Genomic DNA, 25,523 nt, shown 5'->3' on the forward strand with positions numbered 1-25,523 from the left:
CCCGTGTGAGAACAGACTGCCTGGACTCGGTGGGGGCTGTTGGAAAGCCAAACTCTGTAGCCAGAAATGAAATAGTCTCTTTTGTCATTACACAACACTTTAATATGCATGCCTATTGTGATTGACTATTTCAAGTGGTTTCTTTGTTTAGCCCCCACAGGTCCCCCAAGCACAGCAGTCAACAATTATCTGTGCCTGTTCTTTATTTGCCATTTTCCCCTTTGTCGATCCAGCCGTGTAGAATTATTGCTTTTGTTTTTGGCTGCATGGTAGACTCTTCTGCCTTAGAGTAAACGTCTTGGGTCAAATGTTCTCGCCGTACTGGACTGGGCCTTTTTTAGGTACGCTCGCTTCCAATGTTAATTGAAGATTCTAAATTGGATGTGTATGAGTGCGACTGGCTGCTTATCAATCTGTGACCAGTGATTGGCTGGCAAACAGTCGACAATGCGGCCCGCTCGCTTCTCTCGCCAACCGGGAATTAGCTCACCCACAACCTGAGCGCTCAAAAAAAAGATAGAAAAACAATTGATAGCAGAAAAGACAACCCAAAATAAAAGCTAAAGCCTGTTAACAGCCACCAGTTCTTGTAATTCAATCTGTTGGATCCATGCAACGAAAATGGGTCAATCTCTCGAGAGGAAATCAGATTTGACGTGTAAAATGCGATTTGAAAAAACCGCAAAACGCATCCACGAGCCAATACCATTTCTGTTCTTCGGTCTAAGTTCCATCGCAGTGTCCTCTGGATGGTGCGCAAGTAAAATATAACTCAATGTCACTTTCACTTTATGTATCAGTTGTACTTGCTGGATTGTAAAGCGTGTTCAATCCAAAGCAGCCTGTATTCATCACAAATGTGACAAGCCCTCTTAGAACAATAAAAGGCCGACGAGATCCAATAAAAATAACAAGTAATATGTGATAAAATGGTATCATTGGGCATGGAAAAAACTCGATTTTCGACATTGATGTCAAGGCTAGCCAGCGAGCCAGCCAGCTAGACTTTTGTATTGAAATAACAAAGTAGAAAAATTCCTTAGGAAATTTTACATGTGGCCGCTACCTGTTGCACGTCTGTAACCCGTCAAGATTTATCGCGAGTCGGTCTTGCCTTGAAGATCTGTTTTAAACTTTTGGCCTCGACAAAATGGAAAGTCTTACAAAGCTAACAGGCTAACTTTGCGCAAGCTAACTACCTGGGCTGCAATGCTGAAGCAAACTCCTGATATGCCAACATGTAGCAAGATGATTGCTTCCTGATTTCACTTCAAAAGTCATGACGCATTGACTGCTAACTTTCTTACGTTTTTGGCTAAGAATTGTCCCTCTGTCTGCATGGGGCTCCCAGTAAAAAGGCGAAAGTCGTGGTGGTGTCATTTGGGGGAGGGGGGGGGCTCTCACGGTGGTTGAAGGGGAAATGAGCCCAGACAAGTGCTAGCATGAGTGACAGCGGCGACACAAGCAAGCGGGGGGTGCCGCGATCCCTCCTTGTCTGTCCATCTGTTCAGTCGTCTCGGTCCAAACTCTTCTCAGATCTCACATCATTTCTCGTTAGCCGGCCGGGTGTGACTTTTGACCATATCGTTGAATGCACGTCACTGTGTCAAGTTGTACCTTGACCTCCTCGCAGGTCAAAGTGTATCCAACTGATCTGAACTACTTTACATTTTGTATTTCTGGATCACGGGGAAACGCCGTTGATGTATTATCCAATCCTGAAGTCATTTCATTCTTTGTTGTCTAAGCTCAAGAGCATCCCGCTTGAGCGTTCACGCCTCATTTTCAAGCCTTGGCTCGGCCTCCGCAACCGGTAGCACGGAGCCGGGCTCTAAAGGCTCCTACAGTACCGTTTAATCTCTCCCTCGCTGGCTCGACTTTCCTCAGAGGGCCGTAGAATGCCAGCACCGCTTCGTTACGTCTTCATGAGCTGTACGTCGGCTCTGGAATGTATCCAGCTTGAAAGAGGCTGAGGCAGAAAACGTCTCCGCCTGGGATTTGCATGAAAAATCGATCCGTTGCCTAGAAGATTTCTCATCAATGTTTCAGTCGCTGCGACAAAATGTTCCTTCTGCCAAATGGCCTCGCCGCGCGTGACGATTTGGTGACTGCGAGGGGAAAGGCAAAAGCTCAGCCACATTCTTAACATTCACTCTTTTCCTCCCGCCGACGGACTTGGCTGCCTTTTTGGAATGGAGATGCCTTCCAGAGTTTTTTTGGTGTGTAAACACGGGAGGCCAGTTCACAATTGGTATTTTTGCACAGAAAGCATGTCATCAATTCTCACCAGATGTTTTGTGTGAAGAATTTGCGACAAACAAAACGCTCGCTGGTTTGTTTTTCCGCCAGCTCGGACGGCGTGACGCCGCGCTCGGACTGGTGTGTTTCTCCTCCCCCCCCCCCCCCCCTTCTGTTAACGACCCGGCTCCTCGGTACAGCTTCAGGAAACTGGGCGTGCTACTTAATGTGTTAGCAAATGTGATACTTCCTCGAGCAATCCACCCTTGGGATTTTGTCACGACAACCATGCACATGTGGACGGAGCGTGGGCGTTAAGGTCAAAGTTGTCTCCTCAGAGGCTGCCAAGTGCATTTTATTGCCCGTGTCCATCAGTGAGTTCACAGGATTCCTAAGGCATGCGTGATGGGGGCGGCCAGGCCGGGCCGGGCCGGGCCGGGCCGGGCCAGGCCGGGGGTATTAACATTGTGGATGGTCATGCACCAAAATACGAAGACTCGCTGACTTGCAACTAATAATTCCATTTACGAGAGAATGTTTTTTTTTCTTTGGCTAAACCGATTCTGGATAGACTGCCAGACTGATTTACGGCTTTGGCATTTCGGCGTAACGGTGTGGTCGCTTAATGGTTAGCACATCTGCCTCACAGTCAGGGCGTTTAGCTTCAAATCTCCACCGTGTGCTGTTTGCATGTTCACCATGTGTTTGGTACTCCAGCCTGCTCTCGTGTTTCAGAAACATGCATGTTAAATTCATCTTAAGCTACGCGAACTTGAGCCAACGTGAGGTTGCCCGACAACGACCGTGAGAATCCATGCCGTCTGCTTTGGTCTCGCAAAAGACACTTGAATGCGAAAACGCTTAATTGATTTTCCTAATCGTCGAACTGGGAAATTCCTTCATGCAGAGCGAATCTTGCTCTGATTGTTATCAAACCAAACAAGGTGAAGGTTGATGATTTGCGCAGACCGTGGCCAAGGCAGCCTGACGGTCCAGAGAAACCTTTGCGTTATTTGAAATGTGAATCCGGGGGTTTCCTACCCACATCTGCTATTTAAAGAAAGGAAGATGGCGACCAGAATATTTTCATGAATGGAGCCCAGCCGACTGCCAGGTGAGGCAGAACTCAGCGGAACTTGTTCGTGTCTACGAGAGAAAGCAAAGACGGGAGATGATCCAGAGGGAGTGTCGGCCTCTGGCAGCTGCGAGCTCCCGACGCAACAGCTGGACTCAGCTGTTGTTCCCTCCTTGGATCCAGGGTGGGATCACCATCAAGGAAGACCGCCCTTGTGTCCGTATGACTCCAGACATGTTATCTCCCCCTGGCTTCCTTTCCCACATCGTCCTGTCCTGTCATTTCCTCCCTCTGGAGGAGGTGACCAGAGCAGGTGAACGCATCGCATCTGCAAACCCTCCGGCCTCCGCCGCTACTCGGACCCTGCCCGGGTTTATCTAATTTGATCTTGCCGGGTGAAGTCAGGCTGCAGGTGTGTGCTCCTTCGTTGACTCCATGATTCACGTCCTCCTCCACTTGGGACCACAGAATGAGGCCAGGAGGTTCTTTGGGCTAGCCAGGCCTTCTGTTCTCACAGGCTCATTCGCACTTTGGCAGTTGCCGGACAAGCTGGGCATCGGGAAGCGTCATCTGCTCCTAGTAGCGCTTCCGTTCCTGAACAAATCTGGGCTTAATCATCCGTGCAGCCCCGAGCTGTCCATCGGGAGCCACCAGGCTGCAGAGCAGACGGCTGGTGACGGGCTGCCAGGTAGCCAGAATCTGGAACCAGCGGAAACTTGACCCCGTCCTTGGAAAAAAACCCAAAACCCTGCAAGGTCCTTGGAGAGCTGACATCTCGAGGTTATGAAAGGTGCACAATTAACGCTAATCATTCAATGTTAGATATGATTTCCATTCCAATAGTTACTGTAATGATGTATTTCCCAGCATATCATACGATATGTGGCCTTCCCACTTGTATACAAATTTGGATTACGATGGCGCATTCCGTTGTCGGGCCCCCTGTACTCTGTCTTTTGCATTTATTACAAAATGGCTGCTTCCGAGAAAAGCATGCGCTACACGCACACACGAGCGGAGACTCTAAAATATCTTAACCGCCCAGAAAATTATCTCCACATCCAAATGGCGAGTGTTTACAAAGAATGCTTCGCTCGCGTCTGCCAGAGACCTCAGGGGCCTTTTTTTTTTTTTTTCATTCACCGCCAGCCTCGCTCACTCGCTGCCGCATGGCTGGCTGCGGCGCGTTCCGTCGCACACAGCGTGCGGTTACGCCATTCTATTTCGACTGGGCTAATTGGATCCGTTTGGTCTGATTAGAACCCAGGAAGGTGGCCCGGCGCCAAAAGGATGAGCGCTAATGTTTGGAAATGTTCACGTTTTATCTGATTGATGGAAAACAGCTCGGTAATAGATTGTCACTTGTCGTATATCATCCGCAGACCTCCGTCGAGGCCCCATAATCCCGTTTTGGATCAGCACCCGATCGTATGCCATTTTGGATTTGCATCTCTCGCATCTGTCAACCGGATGGCGTTGAGACGCCTGCGTTGTTCGCAGGGAAACGCTGTGAATGTTGACACGAGGAAATCCCGGCTCCACACCTGTATCTCGTTTCTATCTTGGCCCGTAGGCCAGCCAGCCAGCCAGCCAGCCAGCCACCCTTCTATTCCCCGCTTCATGAAAAACCGATGACTATTTAGTCCTGCGTAATCCCGCTTATAAATAAAGACAATTTAGCGCCGCTCGCTAATCTCGCAGTCACCCGCCGAGGTAAACCGAGACCTCGACGAGGTTTCCCAAGGTGGACGGGCTTCCACAGAAGAGGAAGACGCGACAAACCAAGCCGCTGGAGACGGACGGTTTGCGGCCCAGGGATGCGCTACTTTTACATGTCCTTGTCAGACAGCCAGGCACCCGCACATCCTCTACGGTGGTCCGCTTGCGTGTTTCAGAGCCATTACCATAACCCTCCTTGCGTCATATCGGTCACAACCCAAGGTTGTCCGTCCTATGGTGAGGCCAGACAAGTGCTTGTTTTAAAAATTTAGCAGCGGGACTAATTACCACAGGCTTGTGTAGTCCATCAGTAGGGGCTCATTTGGCCCCGCTGCTGGTGTGTTTATGTTTAGAGCTTCTTTTAACCACGGGCGTTGGGAGACCAAATTTAGATTGTCGTGCACTACGGAACCCAGAGAGAGGCAGTGTGGGGAGAGAGAGAGAGAGAGCTGTAATTAGGCAGGAGAGCTTCACTCGAGATGTGTGATGTGGTATCAAAGCAGCCAAGCATTGGCTTTGCTTGTGTGTGTCCGTGTGTGTCCGCGTGTGTGTGTGTCCGTGTGTGTCCGTGTGAGTGCTTGCAGGCATACTTTTCTTTAAGCAAGAATGAATTCTCCAATCAGTGCTTTGGATTCCTCCCAGATTGCCTTAGCGGTGTTGCCAGTGTGCAGAGGAAACATTTACAAAGCAGACGCTACAATGCTTCGGTATCTTCGGGCCAAACGGCCACGCCGGCCGGCGTAGCGTGACAGCGGCTCTGCGTCCAACTTGGAATATGAAAGGAAAATGATGGAGGTTATGTGTACGTTTGAATGAGGGAGGAGATGAGGAAAAAAATAGCTCCAGGCTAAATCGTCTGTTGGTCCACAGGGAAAAACAACTTGTTGATGCTTTGACAGCAATGCAAGCGCTTCTTGCTGTCTCTTAATGGTTGCAGGACGCACTTATTATATGGATTTGAATCACATTCCAGAAGCATCCGTGTCAAGACCACAGCTCCCAAACGGAGGCCCGAGGGGCAGAGCTTCAGCGGCAGCAAAAATAATTGTCAGTAAATCAATGTTCTCTCATTTTTAAAAAAAAATCTACAAAGGTGCTAATAAAAAGAAAGATGCTAAAAGAATGACATTTAATGAAATCATCATGAAATAATGATCTAGAAATGATAATTATTGAATAATTCTGAAATAATGATTTAATCATTACAATTATTTAATAATTCTTAAATAATTCAACTTTCCCTCGCTTTAGGCCAATTAAAAGCTCGCTCAAGGATATATCACACTCATTGGAGATCTTTGCATGGAGCAAGTAGCTTGCAGCTAGCAATGATGGCTAAACCCATCCATCCGTCCATTTTCTAAGCTGCTTTTATCCGGGCCAGTTGTAGCCCAGAAAACGTGCTCGGTCGTTGTGACGTGGGCTTGCTGCGTCTTCTTCACAGGTCATTGTTTTGGCACGCCGATCGCCAGCGGGAACAACTTGAGTGCTATCATTTGCCGGGCACTCATACAAAACAATCTGACTCGGCACGACTTTACAACAACACAGGGCTCTTTCCCCATGTTTTTTTTTCCTTTTGATTTGATGCCGGCGGGAGAAAGTCGAAGCGTCACCTTCTTTCTGTTTCCACCAAAGAACAAGATGTTGCTTTGGTTCCGTGATTAGTTCGGACGGCAGCGATGGTGATTAATGTAAGCAATTTGCCTGTGGACTTGAAGGAATAACACAAGCTAATTAGGAAATGTCCTTGCAAACGTACAGTAGACACGAAAATACTCCATCGGGCTAGTTGTCGGATGACTTTTTTTTTCCCCAGTGGCGAGGTCGAAACGTCAGAATCAAAATTTGGTGGGAGACCAAGGCGTTTTTCCGAGCCAGTCGGGTCAAACGTATCGTGAGAAGTGAGCGCATCGCTGCTGGCGCATCATCTTTCCAAACACAAATCCTGATTGGACAAAGCTGTGTGAGTAAAAGACAGGCAGGAAGTTTCATCATTAAGAGTCGAACAAAGACTTTGATTGAAAATAAATGCATGCCGTGTTGAGGCCAAGGCGGGCGGAGGAGGTACTTGAAGCGAGCTGATTTGGATGACGCCAGAAGGTCTCCTGGGCTGCATCATCATCATCCCGGCCGGCGTGTGTGGTCTCTAAAGCAAACACAAACGTGTGCTGCGGCACGAATCGCATCGTCAAGTAGCGCTCGTGATGATTTTTTTTTCTTTGTGAGCGGCAGTAATTACCAGATGAGTGTGACTCCAGAGTGCATTCCATTATAGGTTCGATTAAAAGTGCCACAAATATGTGAAACGAAGCATTTACTGCGCACATGTGGATTTTACTTTTAAAACCGACAAGTTTCATAGCCAACTACCGTCTGTTCGCGTCGCTTTTTTTTTTTTTTTTTATCAAATTGGAAATGCTCCAAACAAAACTCAATTGAATCCAGATCGGATCTGGTTCCATGTGGTTGAGAAGCCGCATATTTACAATTTCAAGACCTCCTCTCATATTTCAATCATATTTGTGACGTTTCCCAGGTCACAATGTTAAACCAGATTTAATCTGGATTTGCTCCCCATTGAAAGCAATGACAATTGATAGACACTGAAAATTTGTTGTGCTTGAGCAAAAAGAAGGCAGAGCCTGTCTGACCATTCATCAAACGCCACTCTCCGTAATGCGGATTCATCAAGGACAAAACGAGGAGCGCATTAATATGCCGGCATAAGTAGCAAAGGGGGAAGCGGGTAGGGGACGCCATGAATAAAAAAGCCCCCATGACAGATTTGGTGACAGCCTGGACTCAGACTGTGTTTTTTCTAATCCCCGCCTTCACACTGTTGTGTTTAACTCTGACTGTCAAAGCATTGTGACAAGACGCACGCCGACGTTGGGGTTGTCGTCATTTGAAAAAAAAAAGACGATAAGAGTTATGGCTCCCCTAATCTTCCGGCACATTGAAACGGACAACACGGCTCAGGAGTCCGCAAATGAAGTCTTCTCGGTGGAGGTAACGAAAGGAAAATGAGCGGCTAATCGAAAACAGTCGAGGATGATGACGGTGGGAAAAGAGTGAGAAGGCCAGCAGATGCTGCGAGTGAAAAGGAGGCCATTAGCCCTCATGCCGCAACGGATGTGCGTGCAAAAGAGGCGTGCGGCCCGGGCCTGAGTGCCGCTGTGTTGCCATGGCGATGGAGGGAAACACACAAGGTTTGAGCCCAGAGTTGCTTAAAGTAGAAACTGCTTCTTACAGGCTAATCATCAGCCCGGACCGCCTGGTTTTTTTTTTTTTTCCCTCCCTTTTTCTGATTTGTGGCTGAGTATTTACGCAACGCGCTGCGGTACGGCGGTCAGCGAGTGCTCCTTCCGGTGTTTACCGTTTTGCCCTTTCTCACCACCGTTAACAAATTTAGAATTCGAGAAGGCATCTCACAGACCGAGTAGGGCCTACGTGTTCATCTTGGCGACTAAGCAGTTTTTCATCATCTTTGTTGTTTATCAGCTGGCTTCCACGGCAACAAAACACACTCACACATTTGCTAATGCCTTTAAAATAAATAAATGAGGTTTTAGTCCACAGCAATGGAGAATAGTCAGTCGACAGTCCAGAAAACTCCTATTACCTGTTTCACCAATTGAGAGGAATTTTAGAAAAGGAGCTATACAGGAAGTCGGCCATTTTGAACAAATTCAGCTCGAGTTGGAGCTCAATTTGGAAGCAGGGATCCTTGAGTCTTCAGGAGAAAGTTTTTGTCAGCTCATCAAAGCGTGACAATTATTTGCAGGGGTCGCCATGAAAAAGGGAGCACGTGCAAATTTTTAAGGCTGTCGTTCATAATTCACAATAATCGTCCTCTGGAGACACTTTGTTGGCCCGCAACAGTGGAATGAAACACTTATGTGAGGTTTTAAGAGGACTGTAAAGACAACGAAAAATAGCATTTTCCCAGAGAAGGGGAAAAGATCAAATGTTGCGCCTGATCACTTTCCAAAGTGGAACGTTTGGACGGAGACGCGGGATGCCGCGCCATGCGAGACGTCTGCACGCGGACGGACCGGGCCAAAAGCAAAACATTACGCAAAGAACCATGCCTCAATAAAAGCGGACGGATACGCACGCCGACACATGGCACGACTCAATCATGTTATTTGAGCACGGAAGCCGAGAAATGTTGGCTCCGAGCGAAAGGCTCGCACGACCTCGTTTGCCCGAGTCGGCGTCGCGCCGCACGCAGCGAGAATTCAAGGCTCCCACGATGAAATGCCTGCGTCAAATGTAGCAGAGGAGTGCAGCGAGGGGCCACGAATCCCATCGCCAAACACTCTCCTGCAGCTCCGAGGATGTCATGAAAGAATCCAAATGACCTTCAAATATGAAAAGTTACCGTGGCTCCTCGATTTTGTGCATCAATCAGTCATTTGAAAATCTCGCTTCCAAAAAACATGCTTTGTACAACAGGAAGCATTTGATACATTTTTAGAGAATCATCGATGTCATCGAAATGGACCTACGAGGTTGTCACTGGACAGCTGCGAGTGACATAGCACTGGAAAAGACCTTGTCCCCCAATGCCAAGTCATTGCCTTGAATCCAACCAAACAAACGCGCTAGCCAAACGTTAGCTAACACTTCATACTTGCGGATAGCCAAAGTGAACGTTTCAAGAGCTATTATCACATCACAAGACAAAAGCGCTCAGTCCGGCCTCATTCCGTCACCCTTGTTGTTTTAAGACGTCCTGCGGGATTTTCCGCCGTCCACATCCTGGTCTGGTTTTGGCCCGCGTCTGAAGGGGAAATGAAGAATGATCTGCGCAGGGTCACAGGTCACGGTTATGGTAATAAGCAAAGGGGAACGACGCACTTCCAAAAAGGGTCCCGGCGGACCTTTCTTGAGCCCCGGCGACAACTGGTGCAAAAACAGCGGCTCGTAAATGATACGCAAGTAGGTCATCTTCAGCTGCTTTTCATTCAACTTTTCCTTTCAACGTGGATTTGACATTATTTGCATTTTTGCCAAATTTCAACCAGCTTTGCCACGTCTCCTGAGTTGTAGACATAAAGTTCATTGCAGCTTCACTCTCACTAATAAGCTCATTAAAGCCACCCTCAAAAGGCGGGTGGGAGGGGGTGGAAGGTGAACGCTGCCCCCTCCCTCCCTCCCTCCCTCCCCCGGGGCCCCGGGGATTAACTTTCCAACGTCACAGGGATCCAACTCTCGAATCGGAGGACGGCGTTGGGTTAGTTTCCGATCCTCTGCTTAAGCCCGGCACTCTTTAGATGTGGCTTGAAGAGGAGGGGGGGGGTGGAGGTCAGTGGAAAGGAACACTGCAGCCACGATGAGTGGATGTGGATGACGGGGAGAAAACGGCCAGAAAAAGCACCAAAGTAACTCAAGGCTTTGGAATCTTCTCCTGAACATTGCCAACAAAGCGTCGAAAAGCTTCAGCCTCAAAGGACGACTCTGGACTAAAGCCTCAAAACGTTCAACATACCTGCAGCTCCTTTTCAGCAACTATAAGATATCTGCCCTCCAGGATTTCTCGGGACGTTTAACAAGCAACGGCGTGCCTTTCATGCTCTGGAGGTCCGGCCAGCGCTCCTAATTGCAGCTCTCGCTACATCGCCGACTTTGTTGCGAGCTTCCGCATAAACCCAAAGGCTAATCTGCAGGCCGGACCCCGTTCACCCCGTCGTCACGCTGTTGCCGGCCTGTGTGGAAAAAAAAATAAAAAATGCAACGGGTGGGGGCTCGCCCACAATGTGCGTGGCTGGAATGGCTAATGGCGCGAATGTCGCGTTTGTCAGGAAGTGTTGCTTTATGATGCTAAAGCGGAGGGACCCCGCCCCCCCCACCCGCCCTGCCCCGGCCCGCCCTGCCCGCTTGCCCGCCACTGCGCCGAATTGTACGTGAATTGCCTCAACATGTCCCATTAGCTGCTTGAAATAAACGCAGCGCTTCCCAAAAAACAACCCAACGTGGACATTGAAGGCCTTTGAGAAAGGCCACAAAAGGCCGTCCGACGGCTCTCATGGTTTCCCTTTCTTGTTGCTCCTTGGCCCGGACGGAAGGAGGTTTGCGAGCTGCATGACAATATGGCCGCCTTTCAATGTTTTTTTGAAGGATGGCGTCAGCGATGAAGTTGTAAACAACCGGTTGAAAGTACAAATCTGCCAGCTAGTCGTTTAAAGCGCTCATTTTCCACAGGGAAATTGAACAGGAAGTTGCTTTGAGGCAGCCATTTTGATTTGCTTTGATTGCGTGAAAAACATTCCAAAGAACCGTGGCAGCTGCTTCGCTAACTTTAGACGTGCCTATGCTGCGTGCGTGCGTGCGTGCGTGCGTACGGCCAAAACGGTCGGTCGCCGGGTCTATATATTTTTTTCTCGCCTTTACTTAACGTCAAGAATCACGGCACGAAAGGAAGCCCGCTGCCATTCATGTGTTTTGTTTCTTTCATTTTCTCTCGTGGATGTGGCTCAAGCACATCCTATCATCATCACGGTCGTAGTAGAAGAAGACCATGGCGGTGGAGGAGCCAGAGGAAGGAAAAGCCAGTTGGGGGGAAAAAAAGCAAAATGGAGTAAAAATAGGCTCCTGATGGAGCTGGTGTCTCCACGCAGGCAGGCGGCTAACCTCAGAGGCGCCACACTCCCCGGGCTTATCCAGCCCAGTGAGAAGGAGGGGCCACGCGCCAAGCCTGAGCCCAGCCCAGCTGAGCCCAGCCGAGGCCGGGCCGCTCGCCTTCTGTCTGGCTCGCGAGACAGTGGGAGGGCCCGCAAAATGCCGCTCCGCTCTCTGATTGACACCCGAGCCCACCGACCCCTGACCCCGCCTCCCTATCTACCCCCCCTCCCCCACTGGTGTGCGTGAGGATTTGTGTGTGTGTGTGTGACGTGAAAACAATGTATTTTTTCTAATTCTTACCCTTCTTATGTGTAACATGACTTTCCCGGCCGGCGGCCACGCTCCAATCTGCTCATGTGTGCAACCGCGTCTGATTTATCAGGAAGCGGACTTGTGTTCGCAGCTTTTTCTATACGATACTCCCAGAGAAAATATTTTCATAAGCACTTGAAATTGTACATTTTAGACAGATTAAGGGAAGCGTACACGCTTTTTTTCAAGCCCCTCCTCTTCCGCCGAGCCGAAACAACATCTGGGCCGCGTTAGTGGCGTCCTGTGTAATTATTTTGATTTGTCACTTTACAGGCCGAGCGTGTCGCGCGCATAAAATGTGTTTTCTTGCCGAGCGGCGTCGAGTGTTGACCTAAAAGGCCGCAAATCCCCCGATCCTAATGTGTAGTCCGAAAAAAAAAACGGGGAAGGCAGGTGAGAGCGGACGGCGCATATTTTGTACACGCTGAAAGGCCCTCCTCGCCGCAACGTGATTTATGTCCATCTCCGAACGGGGCTGCGCCAAAACAATAAAACCTTGTTGCAATATTGAATGAGATATCTGGCGCGAGTTAATTTGGACACCCGCAAGAGGATGCCGCGAGACGGGACGGAAAAAGATTGTCTGGGGCCCGTATTTTTATAAATATCTGAAAACGCCATCGCTCTTGCGGAATCTGTTTGATTTTTCAAACGACACTTGCGATGGCTTCCAGGGCACTGCTCGTTTGGACATATGTTCAAATGGAAAAACTTAATCAACCTGTTTTTGTTTTAAAGTGACACTTAACAATTGCAAAAAGACTTCCAATGAAACGCTTACTGGGCGCACGGATCCAGTTAAACGGCAGCGGGATTTCTTTTTCAATGTTGTGAACAAAAAAAGCCCAAAAACTTGACTCAATTCTTTGCGATTGGCCAAATTGTTGATTGTTGTATGTTATCCCAAAAGGCGGATGACGTTTGTTTTGCGTAGTAAGACCGCTGTTCTTTCTTCCATCTGATCCCCGACACAAGACTCTTGGTTCTATTCTGAGTTTGCACCCCGAGACCTTTTCATCTGGTAGCAATCTCCCGTGAGCCGTCTCAGCCGCCACAAGACCAATCCATCAGCCGCGGTCATGTGACGCGCCGCGGCCTGAATAGAACAGGGGAGGCTAATGTTCTCGTCGGATGGAAAAAAAAAAAAACGTTTGTGCTTAGATGAAGCATAGTATGCATTTATTTTCACCAGTTAAAACAGTTCCCAGGTGTCCGTCGACATGTTTTGGAAATAAATGCCCCGAGAATGACAGTGCACACCCTCGTTTTTGCTCTTGCTGCCGTATGAGGGGGCGGAGTCTTTGCGGCTCTGCTTACCTTTTTTGCCTTTGACATATCTGGGCAGATTCCCATCCAGAGTCATCCGGATCTTGCAAATCCGGTACTGCTTAAAGGGCCGAGGCATCAGTCAATATAAGAAAAGTCAACTTCAAAGGCGCTAATATGGAAAACCAGCAAGGGATTACAGCCCTTCCAACGCAAACAATGACATCGCCAAACGCGGTCCGAGCGATCGTGGACCCACCGACCGATCGCGTCCATAAAGCGCTTCGTCTCGAAGTCACGGCGTGGCGAGATGATAGCGGCGGGTCACGGCGGGACACAACGGCCTTCAGACATGGGCGCCGCTCGCCCCCTAAGACCCATCATATCCGCCGCACTTTGAGGAGTAAAACCTGGGATCAAATGCAATATTAACAGTCTCTTTTAAAAAGAGACGCGGCCCGGCCCCCGAGCGCTCGCTCCACGCCAAGGTCGAAGGAGGGATTACGAGACGCAGGATGTCTGCCCCGCGCAGGAAATGAGAGGTGTCCACATAAAGCCACTTGAAATGAGGCCGAGCAGGAAAAAAAAAAAAAAAAAATGCAGTGAATGATGTGTTCTTGCCTCGCGGCCTACGCACGGCGTAGAAATGGATCATCTGGAGGCAGCTGCTGGAAAGGCGGCATTATTGAATGTCCCCGACGGACGGATGGACGGACGGACGGACAGCTGCGAGGTCAACTGGCCCACGCTCCACAACCAGAGGAAAATCTGATGACAATTTTTCATTCCATCCAATCTATTGAAAAATATTTCATATGACTTTCAGAACTTTAATGCGAATAGCCGTCATGATGCTAAAATGCATCCCGCAAACATCTCGCTTCCAAACATCCTTCTTGTCTTGAATTCAAGTCAAGACTTTCCAGTGCAGCCAGACGAGCAGCTGCTTCTCATCTCGCCTCGCAAGTATGCGTTGTTATGGCTGCGCACACTCATCGGAGCCCCTTGTATCTCCTCGCCCCCCCCCGGGTTTCATTAGCATGCCGCGAAGGCACTTGCACGTATCTTGATAATTTATTGTTTGCTTAGCTAATCCTTCCTGATTGTGTCTGAGAGCCAAAGGCCCGGCCGGTCCCAGTGATGTCATTTTGCAAGAGCACGCTCGTTGACTTTGCATGATTGGACACATTCGAACTCAGCCGACGTGACGTCTTCTGCCGTGCGCTTCCTGCATCCTGGCCCTTTTCTTGTTTGTGGCGCCAAATTCCTCCGGGACGTAAGCGAGTACGGGAAGGCCTCCCGTTCTCGGGATGTTGCGCTTTGTGTGTGTGTGTGTGTGTGTGTGTTCTTTTTTTTGCATTCAAAGTAGGTGTCACGTTGAGTTAGTCCAGAAGTGTGGCGAGACTGCAGAACAATATTTTTCCAAGATTGTGAGTGCCAGCGGGCCGAGCCTCGGGGGTCGGTCCGCGTTGCCTCGGAGTTCATTTGTTTCTCATGCTGTTCCAGGACATAGCGCTAATTCAAGAGAAATAAACGCCGAGCGTGTTTTTGTTTGATTTGAACCATCCGATCGAAGTCCTTGTCTGAAAATGATGGCGGATAATACGACCTAGCGTAGGTACGAGAAGGTCGCGTGAAAATCTAGCGTGTGCCAAGCAGTCAATTTCATTTTCCCCCATAAAAACAACAAGAGTGAGCTGCAGTGCACGGTTTATTATCTTTATCTGCAGGATGCAGCGGGTTCACCTTGGCTAGCAGCGGATGTACTGCGCCACCTGCGCCCGCCGCCATTTATCAAAGCTCATTCTGAACCATTCACCTCAGTGGATTCCCAAATTCCCGTTTGTTTCTAAAAATAAACTTGACAATTTCCATGGGGCACAAGTCATTGAGCCTGCCTTTATATTTCATCACGCGGGTGTCCAAAATCATAATTGATATATAGATATATAATTTTTTTTTTTTTGACGTGGTTGGAATGAAGAGTGTGACTTAAGAAATTGTCAGGCTGGCACCAGCAGCGAATTAGTCTGCTCAATTTGCCTCGGACAATAGACGGGGGGGCCGTCCCGCATTCCTGGCCCGGGCACCGACTCCGCGGCGTGTCAAGCTGAAGAATGCGCCCCTCGTAGCGACCGTGAATGAGAACCGCTTTGGCGGCCGGGCGAAGGTCCGCCCGTTCCCACGTTCGGCCAGCGCCGACGACACTCGCCGACGCCGCTCAGGTTTGGGCGCAGCGGCCGCATGCCGTCTGTCATCCGCGCTAATCTGCGGACGACAGTTGTGAAAATACGGCCGGCCGCGGGCTCCCTCCGAGGCCTCTGGGCCTAATCCCGCAGTTGTCGAATACAAATGCGTCCGTCGTCACCGCCGTGATCCGAGGCCGACTCGAGCCGAGACCATTAATGCGTAGGCGCTCGCTGATTTTGGATTCAAAGGAGCTTTCTACGATTAATTTACGGTCAAGACTGGGGGTGGCAAATGCACAAAGGTTGAATGGACTTGTTTGTTGAATTTGTTGCATTTGAATGGAAAACCGTTTTCTTCCCTTCCTCCAAATGCAAACAGAACCACAAAGCCAAAAGGTCCCAAAGCAAGCATGCAATTCGGACCAAGGATGAGGAGTCTCCAGTCAAACAAAGCTGCTTGAAAGTGTGCTCCAGGAATCATCATCAATGTTTCTCCATATGGACAAAAGAGAAAAAAACAAAGCTGACACAGTGTCTTCCAAAAAAAAAAAAAGTCTCCCTCCTCCTTGCAGCTCCTCTTTCATTTCATGTCGGCCCCGCCACGATCTGTTTCATCCATTAGCCCGGAGAGGCCCGTGGCCGCGAGCGAGCGAGCGGGGGTCTCGGGGGGCGCGTGAAAGTTGCCGGAGCCGTTCCTTCCCTAAAAGCCCTGAAACGGACGCAGTGGATTCAAAAAGTCATCAGAGAGGACACCATGGAGTCAGTAAGACAATCACCGTGTGGAACTTTGACTGGCGCTCGCTCATTTGTAAAAGCAAATGAGTCATGGGCCGTAACGTGATGTGACGTCTGGGCCGCTCGCCCGCTCAAATATTATTCACAGGGAAAGTGCACGTGCCTCTCTTTAAGGGAAATGAATGGCTTGCAAAATCCAACCTGATTGGGTGAAACCTGAGCAGCCTTTGACTGATGGCGGTGACGTTTCTTTTTTTTGTTAGCTGAGACGCATCGGTTATGTGGAGAAGTCCGGATCGGCAGCGATGTTTGGAACAACAGGGAGCTTCCACTTTGATTGATGTTTTTAATAAGGAGATTTTTTTTTTTCTTCACAACTCAACAACACCATGTTGATAATTAACCAAGTTGTGGCGCAGTTCAAATACACACACAGCATGTGAGCTCTTAAATTCTCATGCAAATGTTTTTATGGATGTGGGGTCAAAAGAATCCAAATATATTTTCAAGTAAAAAAGTGTGTGTGCTGTTGGGCTATTTTTTGGCTATTTTTTCTCCAATAACTTAAAAAAATATATATTAAAAAAAGGAGTAAAACGTGTTTGTAATTGAAATTTGAATCTTTTTGCCAAAATTTTGCATAAATACTCAACGTCATATTTTCTTTTTTTTCTAACCCTAACCCAATCACTGCATGCAAATATCCCTGAAAACTCAAGATATAGTTTTGAGAAATTTTGACTTGACTCAGTAGTCCGGCCGGCAAGCGTGAGAAATGATCACTTAAGCGCTGCCTTTTCGAATGAATGACGGCCGAGAGCCAAGCCATTGGTTTATTAGTGACCCGTCTGTTTTTGGACTGTATGCATCTATACTTTCCTTCATGTTGAGTCCCAACATGTGCTGGTCGCATTCTTCCGCTCTCCTTATCACACTTAGTCCCCGGAAAGCAACGAGTCTTTGATTTCCCCTTTGATTAAAACGAGCATCCAAGTTGGGCCCAGTCCAGTAGTAGGCCCCTGTGGTTATCCCGTAGCCGGGTTGAGGGCTTTCAGGAGACTTTTTATGGCGGCGACATCTGGTCAGAAGGTGTGCCTTCCAAGGGCTCAACCAACGCCTGCTGCTGCCATATCCAACAGGTTAAGAGCTCACAGTCAGCGCCATCCACCAAAACAATTCAGATGGGGAATTTGGGATGTCATCATCAGCAATTTCAGCCTTAAGTTTTGTCACGCGAAGACATCCAGCCGGCCTCGACGCCCCCGCCGCTCGCCCCTCGTTAACATGGCTAACATTGTCATGAAAGCTAGCGGAGCGGCCGGCCGGCCGGCCGGCGTGTTTTCACAGCCGCCGCGTGACATCATCACGTTTCAAAAACGCCTCGTAAACATGAAGGGAGGCCTCGCCAGAAGTCGCCTCTGGCAACGGTTCCACTCCATCACACCCTTGCTAACTTAAATGTTCGGAACGCAGAACAATAGCAACAAGTTGGAAAAAGAGAGAAATTGTTCAGTACCCAGTCTACTGGTTAATAGTGGAATTACATCCAAACAAAATGCAAATATATATATATATATTTATATATAATTGGAGCAAAAAAATGTTTGTGACATAGAAAGATCCTCACATCAAAAAATCAAATTTATTCAGTCTGTAACTTTGTCAAGAAAGCAAGTTTTGGTGTTTTTCAGTGGCAATCCCTCAAGTCTCAAAGTCCTTCACCGCAGGCAGGGCAGGCTAGGCCACCCGTGTGCACAGCACACAAAGAAAAAAGACTTTGATCCGCAAAGCGAATATTTGGCAGAGAAATAACTGTTCCCCGGATAATTGTCTAATGGACCCGAAAGGAAAAGTAATCTCATTTTGTGGCACAAGAGAACCGCGGTGGGCATCAACATATATCTGACAACATAAAAGGACCTTCCATTCTCCACTATGCATGCCATTAAGCATCCAAAGTTTCAAGACATTATTTCGTGACAGAAAGATGGCAGGCACGGCTAATGCGCAAAATAAATAAAGTGCAAAATATATTCGTACACCCAAAAAAAATTGCGCAAATGTGAGAACGTGGCATGGAAGCAAGTTAGACTGAAGACAAAACTTGATATGTGTGGTACAGTGACGCTAAGTCGCTAACTAGTTCAGAAGTTAAAACAGTGATAGTAACTAACATGTTTACAGAATAAACAGTAAGTTCTGGAACCTCAATGTATTCTTCAAATATTTTAATGAAGTATGCGGAAGACCATTTTTTATTGAATTTTTTTTATGGGGTGGGAGTGTAAACGCTTTGCTCATTATTTATTGATCACAGATTGAATCTCTTTATCAAATCTCTTTGCTGGAGTTTGCAATGCAAGCAAAAATCCGAAAGTGGCTGGCGCATGTCGAAATGAAGTCGGCTTGTAGTTGCTTGAAAGCAGAATGGCTTTTTGTTTTTTTGTGGCGTACCTGATGTTCTTTCCCATAGGACTTTTCCAGCAAAATGATGACTAATCCCTTTGAAGAGCGCTTGATCTGCTTATACGCACACACAGCCTCTGCCCCCCCCCCCATGTCATGTGACATCAGAACGGTGAACCCCATCAAATGAGCTTAAGTCATCCTGGTGGTACACTTTGAGCGATCCCATGACTCGCCAATAATCCACAGTGCCCCCTTTCTTCCCATTGGCTCCTTTCTTTTTTTGGGGGGGGATTACAATATGTTTTGTGTATGCCATTTTTCTCCTCCAGCGTTATTAACGCCGCAAAACAGCCTCGGGACTCTTCGGAAAAAGCCACGACTAATCCCTCATTAGCCCACATTTGCATTCTTCAGCACAATGTTTGTCGGCTTTGTATGTGGTCTCGGCGGATTAGCACAATCGACAATTTTCAATCCAGCGTTTTTTTCTTTTATTTTTTCCCCGCCAATGCCGAAATCTCGACAAATGCCTCCTTTGGTATTTTGAGTTTTTTCGTCGGAAGGTGAGAGTGTTTAACTTCTTTGCGGTGCTGATGTCATCTGTTAAAGGGAAGGAAAACATTGTGGACTTGTTGCTGAAGGAGCTGCTGGAAGGTTGGGGCCTCACAGGAAAGGGGCTCAAAGAATCTTTGGCTTGACTTTGTTGCCCTCTCCTCAACTGATCGCTCGTCACCTGCGCCCTTCAAATATTTTCAGACAAATTCTTGTTTTCACAACGGCAGCTCACAGCCTCTAAATGAATACAAATGGCGGCGAGTGAAAGATTGAAGAGCTAACGGAAGACTAGCAACACAATCATAAAAGCGACGGCGGCGGCCGTTTGGTTACTGCGGAGCTTCCAGCGGGGACGAGACGTCAGCACTTTTCAGACCGTCCAAACCGTCGCTGAGTGTCAGGGAGATTTTTCGAGGGAGGTCTGCAAATGTAACTCCCCAAAAATATTTTTTTCATTGGTAAATTGCCTGATTGTAAGTCGTCAGGTCATAAAATATCTTTGGCTTTTAAGCTAGCTCCAGACGACGGATTTGTCAAATTCCAATGGAAAAACTCAGAAATGGTAAAATCTTATTTTTGTATTGATCTTGAACTCTCCATCATTGACAGATTCAAATCTACTCTTGAACATCTGCCAAAAAGTCAGTCCGTGTTTTCTGATGTTTGAGTCCAAAAGAATTCAACACCCTCCCTCCCTCCCTCAGCTTTTCTAAGCCTAGTGAAAGGGTTAATGACCCTCATCTGGCCACGTCAATCCTGGAGAAACATCACTTCCATCTTCTTTGTGTGCTAGTCACCATCTCCCGCACGCTGCCTTGTTTATTTAGTTCCCCTTTCAGCACCTTCTCCCCTGGTTTTGGAGGGCAGGCTTAGGCTTAGCGCTAACTAGCCGCAAACCGGTGACCCACCGGGGCTGGACGCCGCTGCCGCTGTCTTGTCTTGGCTCTCCTCCCGGGAGTGACGCAAACAAAAGAAAGAGAGAGAAAAGCCCGAGCGGCACGCAGCGGCGTCCATAGGGCATCTTATCCCTTCCCTCCCCGGCCACCGTTGTCATCAAACAAACCAGAACCTTCTTTGATCGGGTCAAGGTCCTCAGTAACACACCATTGACCTTCGGAGCGTGACGTCCGGCGACTGCTTTGCGTCAAGACCCGAGTACAAAGCGACCCGGGCCTCATTTTTCACCAAACAGGTGCCCCGGGAAGAGCCTTCCGCCGTCGGAATAAAGACCAGATGAGGATTCGAATGCGCTCGGGTCAGAAGTGAGAAAACACGGCTGAGGCGGAACACGCTTGATTATCACGGGAATGTTTTCAAGCTGTACAAGCACACGACTTATCAAAGGGGCCGAGACGGAAACGACGGTCCGGTCGCTCCCAACAGAAGCCGGCCGGGACGTTTTGAAGGAAAACCGACGGGACGGCCAGTGAATTTTAAGGGGGACCTTGAAAAATTCCAAAGAACGGATTGAACCTCTCTCCCAGAGTTCTAAATAGGAAGAGCGACGGTGCCCTTTGACCCCCCCACCGACCGGCCCTTTTATTTAGCCTGCGTCACGGTCCGCCCCTGCCGATAAATCTGTCCCCAGGACCCAAAGTGGGATTTATTTCCGACTAGCGCCATAATGGCGTCATTTGTTTGGGTGTCGTGTCCTTTATTTGAAAGACTAATACTTTTTGTTGACCAGGACAAAAAGGCACACCAATCAACAAACTAATGGGCACCCAAAGCTTATTTGCTTTTTCCGTCCTTCACTTGGTTAGTTAGCAAGCAGGCTTAGTGTTGATGTTTATGCGCTAATCGGTCGACCAGACGTGTAAATCATGGCACCGTCGATTCTTACTGCAAGAAGTGGAAGGAAATGCCTTTGTAGGTGATGAAGTCAGACATCTTGGATTCCGGCTGAAGGTGCAGCTTTTGTGATGACGAGGGTTTCTCTCCGGAGACGAGCGAGAAAGAGAGACGACGCTCTCCGAGCAGAGCAGCGGACGCTTTTACAAAAGATGAAGCACGGCACCTTGACACGGCACCTTTGCTTTGAACAAAAGTAATGGCTTAGCTCTGACGTGCCTGAAGCGGAAATAAAAGGAGTGAATGGGCGGCTCGGGCTCTGGACGACGAAGCCCGTAAATGGAAGTACACGAAAAAAGTGTGCAGTGCGGCTTAAAAAAAAAATCTAACAAACATTCACTTGACTTCTTTGATTTCAAACCTTTGCCAATTGACTTCCCGCTTCTTCTTCTTCTTGTGGCTTTTTTGAAGACGCTTTCCCGCGAGTGGCTCTTGATTACAAAACAGCAACCAAGACGATTACGCTGGCTTGTCATGTGATTTATTTGGTGTCGGCGCCGTACATTTCCATCTTGCTCCGTTTGCTCTAATGAGGACTAGACTGAGCCCTCGGGAGGTCTCGGGAGGTCGGGGCCAACTGGCCGTTTGAAAGGCCTTCGACCCGGGACCTCACATGTTAGTCGGGTGGTACTTTCTGCCCCATTAGAGCCGATTAGCGACAGCCTTAGCTTGTAAATCTCAGAAAGAAAAAAAATATGCTTGAGACTTGTAAAAAAAAAAGATCAATAGGCGTATTGTGGATCAATGGATAACTAGTTAACTCACTTTTTTATGAAATGCTTTTAACTCATTCACTGCCAACCCAGTTAACATCTTATAACCGTCAATGGCACTGAATGAGTTAATGTGGTGAGCATTTCTGAAGTGATTAACTTGAGCGGCATCACCGCAGCGTACTCCGCACGCTTCCGTCTCGCTTTTGGCCAAAGGCGTAGCGGTACAGACGGCTAACCCTTCACGCAAGCGGCGTGGGATCGATTCAGCTCCCAGAGTCTCCGAAGCGGATGATAAAAAGTGTCCTGCTTCAAATTCCAAGAGGTAATTCTTCAAATGGCAGGAATTGAGCGTAGCGTTGCAGGATGGAATGATCTCAAAGGTCAAATTTGGGGGTGTACTTTGTCTGGGTCATGGAGAGTGCGCGTTCAAATGAGCTCATGTGCATCCTGCAAAAGCAAAAAAAAAGGAGCTTGCGTGCAACGGCAGCACGATTGGAATAATATTTACTGTCGTGGTCGGGCCAAGAACAACCGCGACTCAGCGGGGCGTACCTGACCACCGACGGTAACTCCCCCTTCGGCGGTCCCGGCCCTCCCCCGAGGTCATTCTCTTTTTGCTCTCGGCCCACTCCTGTGTCCAATTTGCTCCGGGAGACGCTTCCAAGGAGCTAGTAAAACAAGCGCTGATAAGGCGGCAATAGCGCGCAAGATGTTGGAGCTCTCTCTCGGACCCAAATAAGACCAAAGGAATGCATTATCTAATTGCATCTTCGGGGGCTTTCGAACGATCGGGTTCCAGTTTAATGAAAAACAGCCACCCTATCAAGTTGACAAATCTAAGAAGAAAATAGCCGCCTCGCAGGTTATGGGAAAGCGTGACGCCAACAGCTAGCATCACAATGGTACAATGACGTTTGAAAAGCTCAATGGCTGGCCCCGCAGATAATGTGAGGTGTGTCTGAATGGGCATGTTTGGCGCCGTCTTCTTCCCTGCGTCGCTTCCGGCCGCGCCTGTGAGAAACGAGACGACTACTTTATGTATACGCGGAGAGGGGATTGTTTGGAATGAATCATGCCGACTTGGAGCGAAACTCCACGTGTATACAAGATAAAATATAATTAGCCCATCACCTACAGTAAATATTTGGCCCAAAGCTAAATAAATATCCCGTCAAGGAGATACGGCCAGTTTTCGGGGGGCCTTCGGAAAAAAAAAAAAAAAAAAAATCATCTGAGGATGCACTTTTATATAGCATAACTACAGGTCCATTTATGTTTTTCTGTTCTTATTGTAAAAAGAATCTGTGTTTTCCTGAATGTTTTTGTGAGCGAAGCGGATTATACCATGATTACCTAACCCACTTTGCAGGAGGGAGAAGTTTAAGGTCAAGGATAAAGGGGCCTATTTTTTTTTTCTTTGGTTAGTCCTCATAGTAAACATTTTCCCAACATACTTTTAAAAGTTAGCCTGTAGTCATCATGAAAATGGCAAATTGGTGAATTTGTGACAAACTGCAAGCATGAAAGTGAGCACTGAGCGGCTACTGTATATTTTCAGCGAGGAATGTCTTTTAGCAATGTTTTTTTTCGACTTGTTTTCAAATGTTTGCATTGTCGGGCTCCAAAACTCTTCTGTCGTATCAACACGCTGCCAGAACGACACGCATTCCATCCATTGAAATGTTGTGGTGTAAACGTCTGACGGGAAGGACGCGTGTGGCGGCGCCATCTTTTAGCAGTCTTCATTTGTTTGCTGGTGTTTACTAGTCAGTGACAGGCTCTGTTTAGGTGGACGCTTCCGGTGAGGCCGATGCCCGGACCGTAGCCCGCCTCCCCATACAAAGACTGGCGTGCTAAAGCTAAAGGTCAACCCGCGTCGGGCCGATTGGTCGACGTTCGCCGAGATCCAAAACTCCGAGCGGCCTGCCCGTGAAACTCGGGGCTGTTTATTCGAATTCTTCTGCGCTGCGAACTTGAAGTGACGCCGCGCCGTCAGCGCTTTGATTTTGCTCCAAGTTACATCATAGCAGCAGCCATGTCTGTCAACTCCATTGCTAAATGGAGCAGCCGTAGCCGCGGGCGGGGAGTCGGAGTTGCCATGTAAGGCAAAAACCACGTGTATCTCGTGATTTTTTTCAGAGTTTAAAAAGGTGTCGTGTTTATTTTCTTGAAGCAGTTGGCAAACATTTTGGGGGTAAATTACCGCCACCTTCTGGCCACTGGTGGTAATGCACCAAAAGTAAACGTCAACCACTATAATAAAGTCAAGACGTTTAGCGAACGGGAATTTTGAGTGCCAGTCCAAGCTGCCAAAATGAAAAAAGCCGAGCTTTTCAATTTCAATAAAATTCGAGCGCCACTTGACTTTTGCAGTTTTACTAGCATGTTCTGCACGCTGCCTATGATGTGTGTCTTTTTTTTTTTTTTTTTTGATGATGTAATTTCATGCGTAATTTATAGCTAGTTGTTTGATTGTAAAACATTCTCATGCTTGGCTTGCTGCAAATATAGAACATCTTCCCGTTTGGAGTTTATTTGCGGGGAAACGTCCTCGGAGACGAGCAAAGCTGAGTCTCCGGTTCTTCATAATGCACCACCAGCCAGCCTCCTTCTGCTTCCCAGGGTGTCTATTTTGATTCAATTCTTTTTCTTTCCCAACATTCAAGAATGAAACGGCAACGGCAATAAACGTCAAAATGTGACTGACGCTGCGTAAATCTCGTCCCAATTGCGGCTGTCAGAAGAACGAAGGCCAATGAGCGATGATGTTTTGCCGTTTCTTTAGGACCAGACTGTCAGTGTAAATTAAGCGTGGAGGAGCTTCAGAGGAGTCTGGCTCTTGCCACGCCGCACGTTTGGCACCGTCCACGTCGTCCCTTCCCAAGGCTGACCTCAAATTTAGCAACAAAGGCTCCAAGCGTTGGCAGTCTTCTTTCATGTATGCTGAGTCGGTCGGGATGAGAAGATCTTCTCCGCGATACGTGCGGAGAAGAGAGACCATTCACATTGCATGTGTGCGGCAGTGTGTTTCTCATTCTTATTGAAAAAGATGATAGGATGAAAGCACGCCTTTGCTTTGAATGTCAAAACGTACAAATGAATGCCAGTTCAATCCTCCGGAGGCTTTTTGACTGCAGGTAATGGACGAAAGCGGCGCACTGAAAGAAGTCTGCGCTGCAGTCGTGCCCCACACGTTGCTCACAGTGATGAGGAATATTCTGCGTCCAATTTATCAAGTGAGCTCTGGGAGCTTTGGGAACAGAGATGTGATCAGGACCTGCGAGCGCATCTGTGCAGAGTATGGAAGCTCCGCCCCCATCAAACTCTGGGGGGAAGCTGAGGCAAAACCACATCAGACTGAGAGTCGGTGTCCGTATGAGAGGACTGCACGAGGATGTATGTTTGATATTTTGAACAGCCTTAAAATCGCCCTCCCCCACACTTTTAAACTTGATCGTGCGTCTCCTGGTGCTAAATGCGGCTTTGTCGTGGCTCTTCGCCCTGCCGAAGGACACCTGTGGGGTTCCCGTGTGACCTAAGGCCACTTTACGTCCTGGCCAAAAGCATGTTTTTTGCATTTACTTGCGATGTGTCCCCAGAAATGAAGACATGTGTTTTTTAGATTGACAACGGCAGCTACTAGACATGTTCAAAGTCAAAACGCCGCCGGGCAACTTTGGCGTTTCGAAATTCTCATTATGATTCAAAATGTTTTGTATTATTTGGACAAAGATTTTTTTCTTTGTTTTATTTATTTATATATTATTATTATTATATAGGCTCCAGCGCACCCGCGACCCCCGCAGGGACTAAGGGGTTCAGAAAATG

At 48.1% G+C, this 25,523-nt stretch overlaps 1 protein-coding gene across 1 annotated transcript in view; it reads left to right on the top strand.

Annotated features, from left to right (window-relative positions):
* Window positions 1-25,523, top strand: part of LOC147053963 (protocadherin-16-like) — a 54,658-nt gene that overhangs the window by 7,022 nt on the left and 22,113 nt on the right. The window lies entirely within an intron of this gene.

Source organism: Syngnathus leptorhynchus, chromosome 7 (assembly GCF_054491065.1).
Source record: "Syngnathus leptorhynchus isolate UIUO chromosome 7, UIUO_Slep, whole genome shotgun sequence".
NCBI classification, from domain to species: Eukaryota; Metazoa; Chordata; class Actinopteri; order Syngnathiformes; family Syngnathidae; genus Syngnathus; species Syngnathus leptorhynchus.